Source organism: Impatiens glandulifera, chromosome 6 (assembly GCF_907164915.1).
Source record: "Impatiens glandulifera chromosome 6, dImpGla2.1, whole genome shotgun sequence".
In the NCBI taxonomy this organism is placed as follows: Eukaryota; Viridiplantae; Streptophyta; class Magnoliopsida; order Ericales; family Balsaminaceae; genus Impatiens; species Impatiens glandulifera.
In genome coordinates, this window is record NC_061867.1 from 49,371,905 (window position 1) to 49,380,453 (window position 8,549).

The 8,549-nt window shown below is 27.5% G+C and overlaps 1 pseudogene; it reads right to left on the reverse strand.

The window, feature by feature from the left end:
* Positions 1–809: 809 nt before the first annotated feature.
* LOC124943758 overlaps positions 810–8,549 on the reverse strand; it is a 15,244-nt pseudogene continuing 7,504 nt past the window's right edge.

Consider the following 8,549-nt stretch of genomic DNA (forward strand, 5'->3'; position numbering starts at 1 on the left):
TATGTTTTAGGGAAACATTTTTTTTAATTGAGTAGATCTTATAATTCATTATATTATTCATATAAAAGTATAACCTTATCTATACATTTTTCATAAATTAGGCCTAGTGTAACTTATTAATGACATTAGTATTATATTTTTGTTCATGAAATGTGTTAGGACCTTATTCATAATATTGTTATGTGTTCATATACATTACAATAGATACTAGTTGTTATTATTTATATATATATATATATATATATCTATATCTATATATATATATATATATATATATATATATATATATACTTCAATTATTTTAACAAATGTGTCATTTAATCGAAATGATTAAACTGATCATACTTGCAACGATTAAACTGTACATTTTTTTCAATATTGACTATATCGAACCACTTGCCCATTACTTTCATGTTAGCAAGATGAAATTAAATAGAATAAGAAGTAAATATAATAAGAAGTAAATATATCTTAAGTTATGATTTAGGGTTAAGCTATGAGTAAGTTATATGACAATTTAGTAGAAGCTAATTAAGTTAAACAAAATAATTTATAAATTTCAATAATCTCTACAATTATGGTGTTCTTCATCGCCTGGAAGGGGCTTCGAGACGAATATAATCGTACTAAGCCCATTGAATGGGTTCTTCCTCTAGTTTGTGTAGATAAATAACATTTTTTTCCCATGTATAATTGACTTCCCCGAAAGGAAACACTATAGAGCCTATATAGTCCATGATCACTATGTCTTGCAATCATATTTTCTGTTCCAATTAAACCGGTTGTGAAAAGTGGTAGCTTTTCCATATCTATTCACTATCGCACCTGCAACTCAGCCCCAGATGCCCAGCTATTGCCAATTGAAGAGTGTACATCCCGTTCTTCTCGATGTGTTCTAGTCGAAAAACAATTTGCCACGTGGTGCCTTCAAACACATTTTTCTGTGAATTTCTTTGTAAAAGAACAAAAAAAATTACTTTGTGGTAATTGTAACTCATAATTTAGGTGTGAAATGAAAGCTAGATATACAATATAGCACCTTGTAACTTGAGCAAATAACAATGTTTCGTGTGGTTACTCAATCCGACAATATAGACAAGATCTCGACGAGGATACATTTGACCTATATCGGTACCAGGCCCGTATTGTCTAAATCTGCATATAAAACAAACAAGCCAATTTGCTTATAAATAATCATGTTTTCTAACATTTGAAATTGGAGTTGGAGATGAGTTTAGATGGAAATAACAAAAAAATCCCAATAAAATACATGTATAATTATATTAGTTTTAAAAAGATGAACTCATCTAGATCAACATTCTTGACAAAAGAAGTTTTTCTACATAAATTTATCTTTTTTTATCATTCACAAATCATCTATAGATCCAAGTATTATCTTTAACAATGTTTATAAAAGTATGGAATTAAAATAAAAGGATAGAGGCCTCACTTCTTCGAAACTTTGAAGATGTAGTCTAGAATAGTACGGATCAGAATTAGGTATGTAAAATTCTGAGACTACGATCTGGATAACCAATCTCCCATAAAGTCACTCCGACTCTTGGAGGCTTGAACAAAGGGGTTCAACCGTGTGGTAAATCCTATAATCAAACATATGTTAAATCTAAACAGCCACAAAAACAATATTGACAAACATATATTACCTGGTGAAATGGTAACAATATAATCATATTTGTAATCCCCAATCAATCCAGGGACCCAAGCAAATAAGTTGTAATTTCCAGGTCTAACACCTTTAATAACAAAATTCCCTTTATTATCTGCTTTTGTCCAAAATTGATACCACTGCAAGAAAAGTAATTAAAAATTAAATAAAATGAACAATTAATTCAAATTAAATAAGAATATTAGTTTATAATAAAACCTTGCTTTCATATTGCCATGAACCAGCCCTTTCCCTGGTGCAGCCAATCCCCACATAAGCCTAGGCACCCTTGTAGAAATTTTTAAACTAATAATATGTTCAAGAATATAATAATGTTTAGCACATCTTTTATAATGTATCTATTTATAACCTATAAATTAAATTTTATAATTGATCCTACCCGTCTTGAAACATTTAATTTTTCCGATTAAAACTCCTCGTGATTTCGAGCGAGGGAAATCCGAACGAAAGTGGAAGTTGTCATGGCCAACTTAGGTTTCTTTATTACAGCTAAGAAAAATAATTTTTAAAATTCAAAAGTGAGGCAATAAAATGGTAAAAATGTGAAAATGAATTAATAATAATATACCTGTAACTTTGCATCTCCCACATTGGCCATGTTTTCTTATTGGAGTTAAGATAGATAAAAACAGGACCAAAAACCCTTTTTCCATGGTTCTTGTTTTCAAAGTACAGGGCTAGAGGCAATCCAGCAGAATGAGTGCTTACAAACATCTAAACAAAAGCAAAATACATACTAAATTATAACTACACAATAATTATATTATTTAACTTTGGAAACACTTCTGAAAAGAATTTAAGTTTGAAACCATAACGATTTGTAAATGTTTTTGGGAAAACTTTTTTTCTTTTGGGATGTTAATTTAAACCTAAACATATAATTTAATTGAACACGTACTGTAAATTTAATAATTATTTCTATTCGGACTCAAAATTCAGCTCCAAAACTTATTTTACGATGGATAACACGAGAAATCAAAGACTCGATTAAACTCACAGAGAGCGATGTAGGGCCACAATGGGATGTGAGGTCTCTCTTAGAGGCCCTCCCAGTTCGAAAACTCGTCACTCGGGTGATTATCCAAAACCCTATATTTTCTTTCTACTTATCCATCCATGAACCTTTATATCTTTATTGTCGGAAGCGTATTGATACTTGTCATCGACCTATAATTAAGTTATAATATATATTTAGACAAATCCAACTAAGAACAACATATTAAAACATATTAAAAGTAAATTATCCATTCCACTTACCTCTCCATTTTCTAAGCGAACAGCTTCTGGGTAGTCAAGAGTCTCACCATTTGCTCGGTCCTTATTACTCGGCATTACCTTTTGTATTTCATCCGAAATGGCCATGTAATCAAATCTAGAAATTTGTTACAAATATATGTCGATCTTAACAAAATTGTTCCCTTAATTTGATTTAAAATAAAATAAAATTTAAGGCCACAACTTACAAGTCTTCCCGGAGCTTAAATACGATCCTAATCTGGTCAATCCTTGACGCAGGGAAATAGTTTTTGCGCTCGAATATTCCGTAGGCATAGAATCCAGAACTTCCTCTATGCATAATAAATCTCTTATCGATGTTTAAAGGAGCTCCGCTCCATTTCCATGTCCTACTAAATGAAATCTCTACTTGGTTTTCATTTTGCACAATGACCTTAAAATGTGTACCATCAGCCCTGAAATTTAATTTGATTAAATGGTTCAATTCAAATGTAACTAACTGCCTATAAATAATAATAATAATAATAATAATAATAACCTATCAATTGGTACTGAATGTGTTGCTTCAATGTCAATATTTGATTCTTCAGTATCATAAAACATAGATTTCTCATCACCGTCACCATTCCAAACAACATCCCAATATCTAACAATTAAGAATTATATGTATCTGTACTTAGAAAATGTAGGATAAAAATGTATTAATTTATTAATAATAAGATTAAAAATAATTAGTAATACCCTCTATTGTCCTCTTTGTTAAGAGTATCTAGTATATTTTCGATTCTACCATATCTAATGGCTGTAACATCGCCTTGAGGGTTTGAAAATGTGACGCTCACTATACCGTTAGACATTATCACCTGAAAATTATATTTAATTATGTATTATTTCAATTAAGGATCATAAGTTAAGCTTAAAACAATAAAAGAAAATATTTGTGTTCATCAATAGCAACCTCATTAGGATATACTAGTAACTTCACGGGTGAGACAGCAAGAGCTTCAGTTTCATTCCGCAAAATTCCTCTGCAAATATTTAATTTCATAAATAAGAATAATAACCCAATTTAATTAATAGGTTATTAATTACTAAAATAAATTCTCCAAGTTTCAATCATTAAACATTTATCATAATAAGCACTCAAAAAATGATAGAATTTACTAATGAATTACCGAGTGTAATTAGATAAAGAACCACCATGGATGATGAAGAACAATTGGGCAAGAATTATCAGCCTCCATGTGCATGGATTCTTCATTTGAAGAAGGGAGATTAAAAAAATTATTTTGAATAAAAACTAGACCATATTATATTATATATATATATAACTTGATCAAGTGTAGGTCAACAATTAAAAAAATAATATATTTGGAGTATATTCTCAATGAATCTATAACTAGATTGTGTCTATATTTAAAAAATAATATTTTCTTTATTTTTCATTGAACAAAAAATTAAATTATATATTAGTAAATTTGACTAATCTTATCAATTTTCAACCTATTTTATATTTGAAGTATAGTTGACCATTTAAATTGAATCAAATCTCATATGCCTCATATATGGCTGAATATAGCTAGAATATTGATAATAGGCAGAGCCGACCCTGGGGTAAGCCCGGCAGGCAGGGCCGGCCCTAGGGTAAGTCCGAGGGCTAGGGTAGCCATTTAATAAAATAAAGAAGAGATGTTTAGTATTTTGTAATCATAAAATGGTTTAGTTTAGTGATTTTGGGTGAAATTTTAAGTTTATCCTCAGGTCATGAGTTCCAACCTTACCAAAACTTACTTTTTTATTATTTTTTTAGCGGTCAAAATTCACGTTTTTTAGGGGCAGTTTAAAAATCGGGATCGACTCTGTATATAGGATCATATATAAGTTGTTGATAAAGTATATATATATTATGAAGTTCATGTTTAGAATATGGTGAATTTAGCCTGAAACATTACACAAGGGTTAAACAGGAATTTAATTTACTTGATTACTAATGGTAAAACCTTGATAAGTTGATATAGAACTATTTGACTGAATTGTAAAATATAAATAGTCAAAAACATGTTTATTTAAATGAGTAAATAGTAGATATATATAGTCAGACACGCATATTAAAAAAAAGTAAAATATATAAATATTTTATATGCCTATAATATTAAATATATATATATATATATATATATATATATATATATATATATATATATATATATATATATATATATATATATATATATATATATACTTTTAAATAGTATATATACCTATAAATACAGGATAAAAAGTCACTAATAAATAAATTTATTTTAAGAATTCAAATTTAAAAAAGTAAAAATAAAAAGGTTATATTAATTTTAAACATGGCAATATATATATATATATATATATATATATATATATATATATATATATATATATTACATTGAATAATGTAAGTAAAAATATAATATACAATCTCTATAAATTTATGTATTAATAGTAGTTGTGACAAAAAGATAAACGTAACATTTTAAAAGAAAATTTAAAATATGCTCTTAAAGTGGAAGGTTAAGAATAGTGAATTGTTGTATTTGTTTTTAACTGAATGTTACTAAAAAAAAGATAACTCTTAAACTTAGTTAAGAAAATAAAAATAATTAATAAATTTTCATTTAGAATATTACAAAATAAATAAATAAAAAGAACTATTGCCAAAATTGTTAAAATTAGTAAAAACAAATTGTGAATATTTTTTATTTACATAGAATTTTCACCTGATTTTTGCAAAAGATCATTATGCTCTTTCAAAACTTAAATGTTTAGTCGCAATATTCACTATTGTTAAAATTCTAAATTATCTAATTATTTTTGTAATTTTTTAATTTTTTTATTATTGAGTGTGACATTTTTATTTGTGAGACAAAAGTTATTAATGTTTACATCTTCTATTATAATTAAATGAATTTCCCTTCTAAAAAAAATGACAATAATGATCATAAAAGCAATGAAGACTGAATATACATTAAAGAATTGGAAGAAAAATAATGAGATGACCACTTGAAAAGGTAAAACACCTTAAAACAATACCATAAAGTAATTAGGTATATTTGCAATGGATCAAATCATGAATCAAAGGATTATAATTTATAATTTTTTTTTTTTGATAAATCCTTATTCATTTTCAAAATAATGAACATTAGGAATTCCATAAATTCTCTCGGCTGTTTCAGGGTCAGTCTTTCCTTAGGCTGTAACAGTTATTTGACTGAAGGTAGAAGTTAGAAGATGGGATATACATTTTTATTGATTTTTTTTTAAATCAATTGATAACTCTAGTTTCAAATAAAAATTATATTATCGTTTAGATTATTAATTCATGACAAAATTTAATTGTTTTTACACAATTACTTTTAAAAAGCTGTCAAAGTATTATAAAAATAATTTAAAATAATCTTACCCGATATACATTAAAATCAATTGACAACTCTAGTTTCAAATAAAAATTATATTATCGTCTAGATTATTAATTTATGACAAAATTTAATTGTTTTTACACAATTACTTTTAAAGGTTGTGAAAGTATTATAAAAAAAATTAAAATAATCTTTTATTTTAAAACAATGTCAACATGCATGCAAACTGAGGTTAATTTATTGAGTCACTCCAGTCCATATTGTCGCACGTACTAAACTATGGGATTTTATATGACTATCATTTTATGTATAGGTGAAAAACGGGTAAATTCAACCCGTATTACCCAATTCATATTTAATCCAAATTAAATTTACTCAACACGTAACCAGGGACGGACTCAGGATTTCAAACTGGGGTGGGCTTGAAAAAAATTTAAGGTGTGCTTAAAATAATAACGAGAAAATTTTGGAAAAAAACAAGTATATAAAAGTAAAGTTTTACCATTTTTTTAATAATTGAATAAAAAAACAATGAGTTATATTAAATTTTTTTAAGAAATTAAGGGTAATGTCAATTTCTACCGTAAAAATAAATAAATAAATAAATAAACTTTTTTTTGGGGGTGGGAGCCCCTACATAGATTCGTCCCTAACCCAACCCATATTATTTATTAATATGGGTTGGGTTAGGTATGGGTTGAGTAACCCAAATTATTTTTTTTATTTTTTCATCTAACATGTATTTTGACTCATTTAACACATTTTTATCTATTTAACACGTTTTTTTATGTTTTCCACATTTTTCACGTTTTGACACGTTTTTCACATTTTTGACACGTTTAATACGTTTTTCACATGTTTAACACGTTGAACACGTTTATGGCACGTTTAACACATTTTTGACACGTTGAACACGTTTTGATACGTTTAACACGTTCTTGACATGTTGAACACATTTGACACGTTTTTCACGAATATGACACATTTTGACACGTTTTTCATATTTTTGGCACGTTTAACACGTTTTTTTTTACATTTTTGACATGTTGAACACGTTTTGACACGTTGAACATGTTTTTGTCACGTTAAACACGTTTTTGGCACGTTTAACACATTTTTGACACGTTGAACACATTTTCATGTTTTTCATGTTTTTGGCATGTTTAACATGTTTTTAACACGTTTTTCACGATTATGACACAATTTGATATGTTTTTTTATGTTTTTGACACGTTTAACACGTTTTGACACATTTAATATGTTTTCAAGTTTTTCACATTTTTGACACGTTTAACACATTTTTAACATGTTTAACACATTTTCACATGTTTTTTTTACGTTTTTGACACGTTTAATACGTTTTGACACGTTTAACACGTTTTCACACGTTTTTTACGTTTTTGGCACGATTAACACGTTTTGACACGTTTTCCATACTTCTAGCACGTTTTGACACGTATAACATGTTTTTGACACATTTAACATGTTTCACATATTTTTGACACATTTAATATGTTTTTCAAACATTTAACGTGCCAAAATGTGAAAAATGTGTTAAACGTGCCAAAAATATGAAAACGTGTTAAACATGTAAAAAACATGTTAAACATGTAAAAAAACGTGTTAAATATATCAAAAACGTGCCAAAACGTGTTAAAAGTTATCAAGATGTGTTAACGTGCAAAAAAATTTAAACATGTCAAAAATATGTTAAATGTGCAAAAATGTGTTAGATATTCCAAAAACGTGCCTAAAACGTGCCAAAAATGTGAAAAACATGTTAAACGTATCAAAACATGTTAAATGTGCTAAAAATGTGTTAAATGAGCCAAAAATGTGTTAAACGTGTTCAACATGTCAAAACGAGTTCAACAGATCAAGAACGTGTTAAACTTGGCAAAAATGTGAAAAAACGTGTTAACGTGTGAAAAACTTGTCAAATATGTCAAAAATATGTTAAACATGCAAAAAAACGTGAAAACATGTTAAATCAATGAAAAACGTGTTTAATGTGTGAAAAAACGTGAAAATATGTTAAACTTATGAAAACGTGTTAAACGTGTGAAACATATCAAAAACATGTTAAACGTGTCAAAAACGTGTCAAAAACGTGAAAACCATGTTAAAATGTCAAAAACGTGTTAAACGTGCCAAAAACGTGAAAATCATGTTAAACTTGTCAAAAACGTGTTAACGTGTTATATACGTCAAAAACTGTGTTAAATATACCAAAACGT